The following is a 13,113-nucleotide window of genomic DNA, read 5'->3' as shown; positions in this document are numbered from 1 at the left end:
CACTACCTGACTTCAAACTATACTACAAGGCTACAGTAACCAAAACAGCATGGTACTGGTACCAAAACAGAGATATAGATCAATGGAACAGAACAGAGCCGTCAGAAATAATGCCACATATCTACAACTATCTGATCTTTGACAAACCTGACAAAAACAAGAAATGGGGAAAGGATTCCCTATTTAATAAATGGTGCTGGGAAAACTGGCTAGCCATATGTAGAAAGCTGAAACTGGATCCCTTCCTTACACCTTATACAAAAATCAATTCAAGATGGATTAAAGACTTAAATGTTAGACCTAAAACCATAAAAACCCTAGAAGAAAACCTAGGCATTACCATTCAGGACATAGGCATGGGCAAGGACTTCATGTCTAAAACACCAAAAGCAATGGCAACAAAAGCCAAAATTGACAAATGGGATCTAATTAAACTCAAGAGCTTCTGCACAGCAAAGGAAACTACCATCAGAGTGAACAGGCAACCTACAAAATGGGAGAACATTTTCGCAACCTACTCATCTGACAAAGGGCTAATATCCAGAATCTACAATGAACTCCAACAAATTTACAAGAAAAAAACAAACAACCCCATCAAAAAGTGGGCGAAGGACATGAACAGACACTTCTCAAAAGAAGACATTTATGCAGCCAAAAAACACATGAAAAAATGCTCACCATCACTGGCCATCAGAGAAATGCAAATCAAAACCACAATGAGATACCATCTCACACCAGTTAGAATGGCAATCATTAAAAAGTCAGGAAACAACAGGTGCTGGAGAGGATGTGGAGAAATAGGAACACTTTTACACTGTTGGTGGGACTGTAAACTAGTTCAACCCTTGTGGAAGTCAGTGTGGCGATTCCTCAGGGATCTAGAACTAGAAATTCCATTCGACCCAGCCATCCCATTACTGGGTATATACCCAAAGGACTATAAATCATGCTGCTATAAAGACACATGCACACGTATGTTTATTGCGGCATTATTCACAATAGCAAAGACTTGGAACCAACCCAAATGTCCAACAATGATAGACTGGATTAAGAAAATGTGGCACATATACACCATGGAATACTATGCAGCCATAAAAAATGATGAGTTCACGTCCTTTGTAGGGACATGGATGAAACTGGAAATCATCATTCTTAGTAAACTATCGCAAGAACAAAAAACCAAACACCGCATATTCTCACTCATAGGTGGGAATTGAACAATGAGAACACATGGACACAGGAAGGGGAACATCACACTTCGGGGACTGTTGTGGGGTGGGGGGAGGGGGGAGGGATAGCATTGGGAGATATACCTAATGCTAGATGACAAGTTGGTGGGTGCAGCGCACCAGCATGGCACATGTATACATATGTAACTTACCTGCACATTGCGCACATGTACCATAAAACCTAAAGTATAATAATGATAATAATAATAATAATAATAAAAGAAAAAAATAAAAATAAAAAAATAAATTTGCACCCAAGTCTGACTAATTCCAGAGCCAATTCCAATTTAGAATCGTTATATCTCCCTGGTGAACTGAAGCTTTTATCTTTAAGGAGACACCCTCTTTATGTCTACCAATGCTTATTGCCTTAAATTCCACTTTGTCAGATACAGCTGCTTTCTTTTAATTAGTTTTTGTGTGGTATATCTCTTTCCAACCTTTCTCTTTCAACCTTCTCCATTCTTACATTTTAGATGTATTTCTTTTTTTTTTTCTTTTTTTTTTTTTTTTTTTTTTTGAGAGAGAGTCTCACTCTCTCGCCCAGGCTGGAGTAGTGCAATGGCGCGATCTCGGCTCACTGCAACCTCCACCTCCCGGGTTCAAGCAATTCTCCTGCCTCAGCCTCCCAAGTAGCTGGGATTACAGGAGCCCACCACCAAGCCCAGCTAATTTGTTGTATTTTTAGTACAGATGAAGTTTCGCCATGTTGGCCAGGCTGGTCTCGAACTCCTGACCTCAGGTCATCCACCCGCCTTGGCCTCCCAAAGTGTTGGTATTACAGGTGTGAACCACCGTGCCCAGCTGATTTTAGCTGTATCTCAAAAACAGCATGGGTTCTGTTTGCTTTCCTTATTCAGCTTTATAATGTAAATCATTTACATCAAACATCTAAAACACCATGGACTGTAAAACACAGCCCTATTTTATGTATGAATTAAAAAGAAAAACACCACCAATTAGTTCCTAAGACACACACCTTAACAATATCTCTGTGATGCGCATAAATCAATCACATCAGTTTCTCTGCACCTCAAAATTTCTTTCCTCAATTCTCAGAGATATGGCAATTTCTCTGGTTTTACATTCCCAGAAGCAAAGAAAAAGTACACAGCTTCTTCAAGTCATGAGTAGCTTCTTTTTTATAGCTCTTGGTGTTTGCAAAAAAGATTGGAATTGCTTCACTAATGCTAAATTTTCATCCTGCTGCTCTGTTTCTATGACAAGTCAGAGGGCATCTTTTTGAAGACATTCTAAACAGCAATTAAACTCAAAACACGTAATGACAATGACACACAAAACTCAACTGATGACCAAATGAAGAGTTCCAACCAAGTTGACACAAGCTGGCTGACAGAGCTTGTAATACACACAGCTTGGCATATGCCTCCCCATTTCAGAGATGTAAAAATAGGAATAAATGTTTGCCCTTAAATCAATGAAACAGAGCATTTGGACTGAAAATCTACGACAGTTATAGTGTTTTCCATTCATTATTCTCATTCTGTTTCTTCTCCCCCTTCTTGCTTTCTTTTGGTTTGAATATTTTCTATCATTTCATTTTTCTTCCTACTAGTTTGAAACTTATGCATTTATTTTCTATTTTTTAGCACTTACCTAAAATTACTCTGTAATCCATGGATCCTTAATTTATTTAAAAAACTAGTGTTAATGAGTAGCTTTATTTTCCTCCCATCTAATTTAAGGCCCACAGAACACCTTCACTTACCTCAATCCTCTCCCAACTTATATGCTTTTAATGTCATATATGTTAATTCCATATACTTTTAAAACTTTCTAAAATAACATTATTTTATAGCATGAGTGTTCATTTATATTTTTGCATATATTTAGAATTTTCTTTGCTCTTCGTTTCTTCTTCTATTTATGACTCCCCTCTGGGATCATTTTCCTTCTACTTGAAGTACATAGTTTAGAACTACACTATTCAATACAGTAGCCACTAGCCATATGTAGCTATTGAAGTTTAAACTAAGTAAAATTGAGTAATATTAAAAACTCAGTTCCTCCATCTCACTAGCCACATTTCAAGGGCTCAGCAGCCACATGTGACTAATGACTACTGTACAGCAAATATACAGAACATTTCCATCATGGCAAAGAGCTCTATTGATAGTGTTCATCCAGAGTTTCTGTTCCAGGACCAAACTGAGGGTTGGGCTGCTATTTCTCATGGCCCAATAACAAGATGCAGATGAGCTGGGGAGGAAGAGAGTTTTTATTTCTGCAACCAGTTACAGGGAGAAGGCCTGGAAATTATCACCAAACCAACTCAAAATTATGACGTTTTCCAGAGCTTATATATCTTCTAAGCTATATGTCTATGTGTAAGTGTGCATTCATCTAAAGACATAAGTGATTAACTTCTTTTAATCTATAACTAAGGTCTGAGTCCAGAAGATCTTCCCCTGGAGCCTCAATAAATTTACTTAATCTAAATGGGTCCAGGTGCTGGGGTAACTACCCTTATCTTGTCCCCTGCTAAATCATGGAGGTTTGGGGAGTTCCTTCAGAGCACCAATAAACTTGTTTGTGGAGGCCTGGGGAGTTTCTTCAGACCCACAATAAAACTTGTTTAATCCTAAATGGGTCCTGTTAAGAATTCCTTCTTTATTTTGTCATATTTTAAGGCCCAGAAAAGGCCTAGGCAAAACTCTTGATGGACTTTTGTTACAGCCTTTGTATAAGGGTACTGGCTTTTAATATTTAACTTAACCACTTAGTCAGTACTGAAACAGTTGTCATAGAGATCTGCATTAGTGAGACCTGGCCTGCCACATTTCCATTTCTGAAGATCTTATGGTAGTGATCACCTTTGTGAAAGAAAAATAAATCTTTAGACCTCAAAATCACTAAGCCAAAGAAAAAAGTCAAGCTGGGAAGAATCCAACATTTAAATCCAACACTGCTAACTCATTCATCTCATTCATTCACTCATTCATTCATTTTATTTTATTTTTTCTTTTTTTGAGACGAAGTCTTGCTCTGTCGCCCAAGCTGGAGTACAGTGGATCTCGGGTCACTGCAACCTCCACCTCCCGGGTTCAAGCGATTCTCCTACCTCAGCCTCCTGAGTAGCTGGGATTACAGGCATCTGCCACCACGCCTGGCAAATTTTTATATTTTTAGTAGAGACAGGGTTTCACCATGTTTGTCAGGCTGGTCTTGAACTCCTGACCTCGTGATCCGCCTGCCTTGGCCTTGTTTGCTTGAGGTACTGTCTACATGCTGGAACTGAAAATGGTGAGCAAGACATCCCTACCCTTGAGGAAACTGTAATCTAGTTGGAAATACAGATGTCAATCCAAGTTTCACACAAGAAAATGTACAAAAACCCCTAGGACAAATGCTATGAGGGAGAGGTGCTCAGCACTCAAGGACTTTTACTGGGGATGGAAGTGACTCTTGAACTGAGATCTAGGAGGTTATGGTGGTTAACTAGCTCTAGGGTAGGGAGAGTCGCTTTCTCCTCTCTTTTGAGGTCATAATCAGTTTCTGTTATTAATGGTAGAACAAGCAAAAAAAAAAAAGGAAAAAAGGCAGAGCAATGAGGACCTCTTGGGGAAGGCTGTGTCTCTGTATCTGGAAGGTTAATTTCTCTCACAGACACCTTATTTGTGCACCTTTTCGGTCATGCTCTGCTTCCATGTGAGAGGAAAAGCATCACTGCCCCAGAGGCACAGAGAGCTTAAGACACCAATCTTTCTTTCCTGCCCCCATTCTCTAGCATACACAAAGCCAGTTTCCAGTCATAACAAATGAAACAAATTATTCATGACAGGCTATTTGCAAGGTGATGCTTTGGGCATACCCAGGGCATCCTACCACTCTGAACTCCTTCCCTGGAAATTTGAGAAGTTAAGCTGACTACTGGTCCTTAGACAGCCCAGAGCATTGCTTGGACCCTATTTGCTCTCTCATACAATAGCCATCCTCATCCCCATCTCTATACCATTCTTACCAGAAAAGAATAGCCAAAAAAGTAAGGTTTTGTTTTTGTTTTCTTGAGGCAGCGTCCTGCTTTGTCACCCAGGCTGGAATGAAGTGGTGCAATCCAGGCTCACTGCAGCCTTGACCTCCCATGCTGGAGTGATCTTTCCACCTCAGCTTCTTGAGTAGGTAGGATTACAGGCATGCACCGCCATGCCCAGCATTTTTTGTTTGTTTGTTTTAGAGATGGGGTCTCACTATGTTGCCCAGGCCAGTTTTGAAATCCTGAGCTCAAGTGATCTTCCCACCTTGGCCTCCCAAAGTGATGAGATTACAGGTGTGAGCCACTGCAGCCAGCCAAAAAAAAAGGGGGGGAAAAAAGCAGGGTTTCTTATTCCTCTTCCCTCATTTACCCATGAGTTGTGGTCAGTCTAAAATCCACCAAGGTCGAATTAGGAGATGGGAGAGTCATGAGCTCTTCTCAGTATTTCAAAAAGTCAGGAAAAATTACATAGTTAACCACATTAAGGCCTTCTCTTCATATTGGCTTGTGTGTAGGGAATAAATAAATAAAGCCTTCTCGGTTAATGTAGGATCAGGTCTCTTTGCTTTTAGATGGAATTACCTCAAGGCTGTGTTGTGATCTGATGATCTTATACTGAGCAAATATCAAAATTGACCATTGTATGTTTGCAACACATGGTTTAAAAAATAAACTAATTCTTGCACAGTAAATACAGTTTGCTTATAAAATCTATAAAAATTTACTGTGGTGCCAGTTAGAATGGTGATCATTAAAAAGTCAGGAAACAGTAGGTGCTGGAGAGGATGTAGAGAAATAGGAACACCTTTACACTGTTGGTGGGACTGTAAACTAGTTCAACCATTGTGGTAGACAGTGTGGCGATTCCTCAAGGATCTAGAACTAGAAATACCATTTGACCCAGCCATCCCATTACTGGATATATACCCAAAGGATTATAAATCATGCTGCTATAAAGACACATGCACACATATGTTCATTGTGGCACTATTCACAATAGCAAAGACTTGGAACCAACCCAAATGTCCATCAGTGATAGACTGGATTAAGAAAATGTGGCACATATACACCATGGAATACTATGCAGCCATAAAAAAGGATGAGTTCACACCCTTTGTAGGGACATGGATGAAGCTGGAAACCATCATTCTGAGCAAACTATTGCAAGGACAGAAAACCAAACACCACATGTTCTAACTTATAGGTGGGAATTGAACAATGAGAATACTTGGACACAGGGTGGGGAACATCACACACTGGGGCCTGTTGTGGGGCGGGGGGAGGGGGAGGGATAGCATTAGGTTATACCTAATGTAAGTGATGAGTTAATGGGTACAGCACACCAACATGGTACATGTATACATATGTAACAAACCTGTACATTATGCACATGTATCCTAGAACTTAAAGTATAATTTAAAAAAAAAAAGAAAAAATTTACTGTGGTATTGGAGGGGTGAAAGCATAACTAAAGAGGTTCTCAGTAGTGCAAAGACTGGGAACACTGATGTAGCAGAGAACTGGTTTCGAATCCTGGCTCCATCTCTTTTCGCTCTGTGAATTAGCTTACCTTAACTTTTCTGATCCAGATTCCTCCTGTTATAAAGTGAGACAATATCAGCCTCTCTGGGCAGTTGTGAGAATAAGGGGTATAGCAAATAGCATAGCACCTGATGCATAGTGGATTGCCCTCCATGCTGGTGAAGTTCTGATGAAGATGATGGTGGGGATGACAATGATGATGGTGATGATGATAATAATGGTGATGCTGATGATGGTGATGGTGATACTAACAATGGTAATGAAGATGATATGATGATGATGATAATGGTGATAGTGATGGTGATAATGATGATGGTCACGGTGATGGTGACAATGAAGACTTCTTATCCACAGAGATTCTGGCTTAATTGGCTTGCAGTAAGGTCGGGCATCAGTACTATTTTAAAGCTTCCCAGATTACTCTAATGTACAATCTGGGTTGACAACCACTGTCCCAGTCCAACAGAACTCAAACTCTTTGATCTCAGGACCCCTTTATGCTCTTAAAAATTATTGAGGACCCCAAAGAAGTTTGTTTTAAGCACAAAAACATATACATACCCCTTTCATTTGCCATTAGATTAATGACAATATCACGCTATGTAGCCCCTGAAAAACTCCACTGGACACTAGTAAAAAAAAAAATGACAGGGCAGCCTGGTCAACATTACAAAACCCTGTCTCTACTAAAAATACAAAAACTAGCTGGCGGGGTGGTACAGACCTGTAATCAGCTACTCAGGAGGCTGAGGCATGAGAACTGCTTGAACCCTGGAGGTGGAGGTTGCAGTGAGCCAAGATTGCGCCACTGCACACGAGCATGGATGACAGAGCAAGACTCTGTCTCAAAAAAAAAAAAAAAAAAAAAAAAAAATGAGGGGGGGGAAAAAAAACAAATAATGTCTTGTGCTGTTATGAAAATCATTTTGGCCTCATGGGCTTCCTGATGCTACCTTAGACTAGTTTTCTACACCACAGTATTGTCCCCTGTGCCTCGCTTCCCCCAACACTGCATACACACCCACAGACTGTCAGTCTCCCTCCCTCGAATCTCTGCCACACCTAGAGGAGGAGTGATACCATTGGCTTTCAGGCAATACAAAACAATCAAATCCCACATAGCCTGATACTAAATGAACATTAGAAAGGGGCCAGACCAAAGGTTGCCACGGCTCTCGCTGCTTAAAATAAAACATTATAGATTTGCAAGATAAATTAATAGAATAAACAGGACTACAAGATCTGCATGGGCAAATGAACCCTCAGGTCCTTTGAAAACACATGAGATGCTGAGCAAAACTAATTGCTTGACCAGTCACACATCACCTTGATGACTGACAATGGCAAGGCACACTTGGCTGACCTTGCTGAGTATCAGCCATCCAAACTGGTCGTCACTGGGAGAAAGCAGTTCCACATACAAGTTCACTTGTCCCACACAATGTTATTTCAAAATATAAATTAGTTCCCAACATTAAAATCAGGACATTTCATGCAAAAACCTGGATTTCTGGCTTTTCTTGAAACAGAAGAAAATCTGGCAATACTCATGCTTTGTCCTCAGTGGGATGAAGCAGAGTGGTAAGTGCTGCCTTCAGATGGCACTTGGGTCTCCTTTCTTACTACAGCCTACTTCTCTCAGTTGCATTATGTTTAGTATTATATATGCATGGAGATAACGTTATCACTTTTGTTTGAGAAGTTCATGGATCTTAACGGCCACTCCTTTTCTTTAAGCCATATCAGTAAGGTTAAAGTCACTTCATTTATTTAGAAGTCAGTCTTACTATAACCTCTACTATCCAGAGCTTACGCTGGGATCTGGAAAGCCAGGAAGCCCAGAGAGTAGGCACAACGTTCATGAAATTTCTTCTGAATAAAGGCATTGCGCTTGGCTAATTCTATTTTATACACAATCCTAAAATGTTTTATCAGATTTTTCAAGCCAAAGAGGAAAATAATTAGACACAGGAAAAAAAAATCCCAGCTTGTAAACATAAGGGGGAATCCCCCACCTCACCCCACCTCTCCCTCCCCCAAAACACCATAACTTAGTGCAAGGAATTTTTTAAATCAGGATTAAAGACCAAATGTTCCTCTAAGACAAGGAACAAGGATGTCTGCTTTCACCAATGCTATTTGACATAGTGCTAGAAGTTCTAGCCACTGCAATAAGGCAAAAAAAAAAAAAAGGCATATAGATTGAAAAGGAAGAAATAAAACTGTGCCTGTTTGCAGACAACATGACTGTCTATCTAGAAAATCTCAAGGAATCTACAAGAAAAATGAAAAAACCTCCTAGAACTAATAAGTGAGTTCAATAATGTTACAAGATGTAGGAACAAAGATCAACACATAAAAATTCATTGCTTTTCTACACACTGAAAATGAACTAGTGGAATAAAAAACACAAAATCATTTATAATTGTTACCAAGAAAGTGAAATGCTTAAGCACAAATTCAACAAAACATATACAGAATCTTTAGGATGAAAATTTTAAAAAATTAATGACAGAAATTAAAGAAGGCCTAAATGCTTTGAGAGAGATGCTATGTTCATAGATTAGAAGAATCGACTGAATAAAGACATCAGTTCTTTTTAAATTAATGTATAGGCATAATGCAATTCTTATCAAAATCTTCATAAGGCTTTCTGTAGACATAGACAAAGTTATTTTAAAATTTATATGTAAAGGCCCTAGAATATCCAAAAATTTTTTGAAAAAGAATAAAGCAGGAAAAACACTTTTCCTAATGCTAAGGCTTACTATATAACTGCAGTAATCAAGACAATGAGGCATTGGTGGAGGAACTGATGCATTTTTTAAAAGTAACATGATAAAGAGCCCAGAAATAGACTCACACAAATATGTCCAATTAATTTCTGACAAAGGCAATTCAATGGAGGAAGGATACCCTTTTCAATAAAAGGGAACTGGAGCAATTAAACATATGTAATTTTTTTTTTTAAAAAACCCTAAACCTAAACATCTACCTATATACAAAAATTAATTAACAATGGATCATGGACTCCAATGTAAAACATGAAACTCTAAACTTCTAGAAAAAAAATTGGAGAAAATCTTTGGTACCTGTGACAAGGCACAGTTTTTAGACTTAACACTAAAAGTGTGAACTATACAAGAAAAAATTAATAATTTGAACCTTATGAAAATCAAAATATTTGCTCTCCAAAAGACCCTGTTAAGAAGATGAAAACTAAATTACAGACTGAGAGAAAATATTTGTAAATCACATATCTGACAATGGACTTGTATCTAAAATATCTAAAGAACTCTCAAAACTCAACATTAAAAAAACATCTAATTAGAAAATAAGTGAACATTTTACCAAAGGGGGCTTATAGATTAGCAAATAAAACACTTGAAAAGATGCTCAGCATCACTAGCCATTAGAAAAATGCAAATTAAAACCACAATAATGTATCGCTACACACATATAAGAATGGCTTATAAAAAAATAGTGATAACACCAACTGTTAGTAAAGATGTGGAGAAACACTCATACATTGCTGGTGGAAATGTAAAATGGCATAGCCACTGTGGAAAATTATTTGGCAGTTCCTTTTAAAACTAAAAATCAATCTACCACACAACCCAGCAATTTCATTACTGGGCATATATCCCAGAGAAATGAAGATTTATGATCACACAAAAATCTGTACACAAATGTATTATGGTCACTTTATTCATAATAGCCAAAACCTGGAAACTATCCAAATGTCCTTGAACGGGCAAAGGATTAAACACACTGTGATACATCCATATCATGGGATACTACTCAGCAATAATAAGGAAAGAATTACTGCTACACACAAGTTGGATTAAACTCAAGGAAACTGTGCTGAGTGAAAAATTAACAAGCCAATCTCAAAGGACACATACTTCATGATTCCATTTGTATAACATTAATTAACATAATTAATTACAGAGATGGGGAGAACAGAATAGTGGTTGCCAGGGATTAGAGACGGTGGAGGCGGTGAGGTGGGCTTAGGGTTTGGAGATGAAGAGGATACAGCCGTAAAGCATAGCAAGAGAGAGTCTTGTGATGAGGGCATAGTTAAGTATTGTGATTGTGGTGGTTACATGAAGCTACACACATAATAAAATTGCATCGAGCTACACACACACACACACACACAAATGAGTGGAAGTATAACTGGCAAAATCTGAGTAAGCTATCTGGACAGTACCAATATCAATTTCCCAGTTTCGATGGTGTGCTATAATAATGCAAGATGTTAACATTGGAAGAAGCTGGCTGAAGGGGGCTCAGGAACTCTCTGGACATTCCTTTGTACCTTCCTGTGAATCCATCATTATTACAAAATAGGACATTTTCTAAAGGTTAAATCATTTTAATTTTAAAATGTCCCTGTTACTGTTGAAACTCACATCTCCATATACTGATCAAGAACAGCACTAATGGCCCCTGGCCTCCAGGAATTCACAATTCCTATTGACTTTTCTTTGAAACCTTGGCCAAGTTGCTTCTCTTCTCTGGTCCTCAATTTTTTATCTTCAAAATGAAGATTGAATGACTGTTAAAATCTCTTGCAATTCTTGAGATGAAGGGTCCTAAAGGAACTGAAGAGGATGCCATGTAATGTAAATATGGGTTTTTACTCCATCAACCAGCCAAGACAGAGGGCAGACACCAAGACATGGCAACCAAGGAGGCCATGTGTAAACAAAGACCATTTAGACTTATGCTCTGGCCTTTGCAGCCCACCTGGTGTGGCCAGTTGGTGGGGTGTGAAGAAAATGGGGCCTTCCAGGAACCATGTTGAGTGGAGATAAGCAGGGAGGAATGCAGAAGACATGGGGGCAGTGCCAGTCTCAGCCCGAGCCAGCTACACCCACACATGGTTATGAAAGACTGACAGCCTATAAGCTGAACACTGCCCTGCCCTCTCCAGTCCCCACCAGCCAGTAGGATTTGGGAGTGGTCTTAACTGCCCTCAGCTGAGGCCCAGGCACCGGCATACTCAGGGTATCTCATCCAGTCCCATGGCTTCAAACCGCCTATTAACTAATGCCTTCTACATTTGCCTCTTTAGTCCTCACCTCTCCCATGGAATTGAGACTTACCTAACTGCCAACTTGACACTGTCACTTAGCATCTCTTCCTCAAATGGCCAAAGCCAAACTTTTGCCTTTCTCCTGCCCAAACCTGCTTCCTTTCTAGTCTTCCTTCTCGGGAGCCATTAACCAGTCCTATTGGCCCCACCTCCAAGAATATTCCAAATCTGTTCACTTCCCTCCTTGCCCTCTGCTACTACCCAGCTCCAAGCCACCATCTCTTCTCCTGTGGACCTAACAGAGTCCCCTGCCTCAACCCTGCCCAGAATAAAATGGCCCTTCTACAGTGTCAATTAGATCTTGCCATTCCCCAGCCTAAACCATTCAATGGCCCCCATCTTAGTTAAAATTCCTCGCCCTGACTGACATGGCCCCATCTACGCCTCTGACCTCACGCCCTCCACTCTTAGTCTTGCACTCTCCCTGCCACATTCACAGGGCTTCCCCAGGTTCCTTCTTAGATTCCTCCAATAGCTCAGGGACTTTGCACATGCTACGGTCTCTGCCCGGCTCCTCCCCAGATCTTCTCACGCCTAGCTGCTTCTCATCAGCACCCCTCAGAGACTTTCCCTGCCCCACCTCTCCAGGTTCCATACCTGCCACCCTCCCCCAATCACATAACAGTTTCTTCACAGAGCGAGTTACCATCCCAGTATTTCCCTAACTTATTTTTTGTAACTGGTCTGTTGCCTGTCTCCACCACAAGAACATAAGCTGCATGTGAACAGGAGCCTTGTCTATCTTGTCACCCCAGTGGCTGTGACATAACCTGATACACATTAGATGCTCAATAATAATGTGTTTGATGAATGAAGTGCTGGTAGTCCAACTGTGTTTCCTTGTCTGTGTAAGTATGTCTGTTGTGGTTTCCTAAGAACCTACAGCTCTCCCACTGTGACTCCTGTTCTATGGTCCTGATTTGCTGGACTAGAATCCTAACCTACATGCTTACTCTTAGTGTCCTCCCCCAGAGGCTGAATCCCAGTCCCTAAACCCCCACCAAATGGCTAAGACCCAGCTTCCAACCAGACAGGCCTATGCTGAGACCTCAGCACCGCCCTTCTTTGGTCTCATCCTTAACTCATCCTTCAGGGCCCAGCTTAAATGTCTCTTCTCCAAGGAAGGCTATCCTCTTTCTGCCCCTCAGCGCCCTCCATCCCTCCTCTATGCCTCCATGCCTGCTTTCCAACCCTGCTGAGGTGGAGAAGTTGCTAATCTGCTGTGTTGATATGTGCTGGGGCAC

Source organism: Pongo abelii, chromosome 12 (assembly GCF_028885655.2).
Source record: "Pongo abelii isolate AG06213 chromosome 12, NHGRI_mPonAbe1-v2.0_pri, whole genome shotgun sequence".
In the NCBI taxonomy this organism is placed as follows: Eukaryota; Metazoa; Chordata; class Mammalia; order Primates; family Hominidae; genus Pongo; species Pongo abelii.
Note: the sequence above shows the minus strand (reverse complement) of the source record.